Below are 1,950 nucleotides of genomic sequence, written 5' to 3'. Positions count from 1 at the left end.
GTTCAAACTTTTACGGCACTTTCATGTTATCAAAAAATTCACGATAATTTGTCTTTGAAGTTTAGCGTAACCCCCCCCCCCCCCCACAAAAAACAACCAACAAAATACAAAAAAACACAAAAAAACCCCAAAAAACAAAACAAACACCAACCCCAAAAAACTTCCCGCCTCAATCCCAAACAAACAAACTAAATTAAACAAAACAAAAGCAAGAACAAGAAAATGCAAATCAAACAAATCCTACTGTCAACCCATTCGTTCCAGGCCCGATATAAATAAAAACAGTAAGAATTAAAATAACAATCGTCCTCCAAGAAGAAAACAAATAAAATAAAACGGACGAAAACCATTCGTCGAAAGAAAATTAATAGCCGTAAACACAAAATAGAAAGGGTAAGTTAAAAACAACAACAACGAAACAACCTTTTCTTCCCACTAGACCCCCTCTGCACCCCCGCACCCAAGAGGATAATGGGTAGAAATTTATAACTGAAACAACAGAACTCGGTTCCTCTTTTTCCCACACGGACATAATATTTATATCTAAAGAAATGTTATAATATTCACACACCTTTCTCCGAAATCACGAAGATAGTCGCAAACTTTAACTTACAAGTTCACAAATGTGTATCACTATTTTATAACAGCCTTATCAGAAAATCTCCCAGCCCGTAAATCACAGCGGTGAGTGCAGCTGACAAGGGCTACAAATCTTGTGGTTTCATCCCACACAACGCTTTAAAAGCATCTGAGAGTTGAGTCCCTTGATCAAACATCTCTCGCATGCAGAATCAACCGCTGATAGTGCGTGCGTGCGCTTGCGCAAAGCGCTACACTACGTCATCGATGACTTTTAGCAGAAACGAACTTGTCAGTGATTGGATCAATTTTATTTGGTGCCCGATTGTGCCCAGACTTGAAAGTAGACCCAGGTTTGAAATTGGTCAGCAAAGCGAATTTCACTCTTGTTGCACCAGTAACAACAACGACAGCATCTCGTGTCCTTTAGACGCCCCTCTTCCCTCTCCCTTCCTCCCTCTCCCCTCGTCCTGCCCCACTCCCGGGGCCAAATTCTCTAACCCCCCCCCCCTCCCCGTTTTTAAATTCACGTGCATAACATATTTTCCACCTGAAACTCAAATTTAAAACGTTTTTAAAACCCACTCAACTTTATCGCCGGACATCTAGGATTGTGTTTCAGGATAATGCCAATGAGTCATCTGCACCGTGATTGGTTTGCACTTATTGGTTAAAAAAAACCCAACATTTTATATCAATATCATTTTCAAAAAACAAAATTCCTCAGTAAGTCGGCAACAGCCAGAACTTTCTGTCAAACAGTTTGGGGACACGTCTGATGTTGAGTTTTCTTTTTTTGCTTTAGTAAGAGTTTTACGGCACTTGCAACACAATACGGTCTTATATGTGCCGAAGATTAGTGGTGTTACAAGAGAGTAACAAACACAAAAAAGAATGAGGGGAGATAAAGACAATAGCTGTTTAATAGGAAAGAAGAAGCAAGCCACACCTGAGCACCCGCCAATCACCCACATGATGTTGAGTTCGATAGAAAGAACAATGTCCCCAAAACAACCCAAGTTAAAAGAATAATTACCCTTAGGATCGTCCTGTTTTACTTTCGTATCTATTCGACGTGGGGAACTCTGTGCTACCACTTTCCAAAGAGGAAATTTACTCGTTACGCTTTGCATAGCAGTCTGTCAAAACGATTTTTTGAGAAATACTGGAAGTTTCAAAGAGATCTTTGCACTAGGAGTATTCTAAAATGTGAAAAATACAACTCCGGGGTAAAAATGACTCCACGGCGTACGTATAGGGTTAATAGGATGTTCTACTCCTCTTTGTCGAGCGCTCATATGACCTTATGCAGTTGGGAGTGCCATAACACTCTTACTAAACAAAACAAATATTTCATATATAAATATATAA

The 1,950-nt window shown here is 39.7% G+C and overlaps 1 protein-coding gene across 1 annotated transcript in view; it reads right to left on the bottom strand.

Annotated features, from left to right (window-relative positions):
• LOC101859749 (transient receptor potential cation channel subfamily A member 1) overlaps positions 1-807 on the bottom strand; it is a gene marked incomplete in the record, with an annotated part of 51,425 nt that extends 50,618 nt beyond the window's left edge. The window contains 1 exon segment of the mRNA XM_035970528.1: positions 572-807.
• Between the last annotated feature and the right edge of the window lie 1,143 nt (positions 808-1,950).

The sequence above is a fragment of the Aplysia californica genome, unplaced genomic scaffold (assembly GCF_000002075.1).
Source record: "Aplysia californica isolate F4 #8 unplaced genomic scaffold, AplCal3.0 scaffold00012, whole genome shotgun sequence".
Taxonomy (NCBI): domain Eukaryota; kingdom Metazoa; phylum Mollusca; class Gastropoda; order Aplysiida; family Aplysiidae; genus Aplysia; species Aplysia californica.
This window is presented reverse-complemented; position numbering and strand designations above follow the sequence as displayed.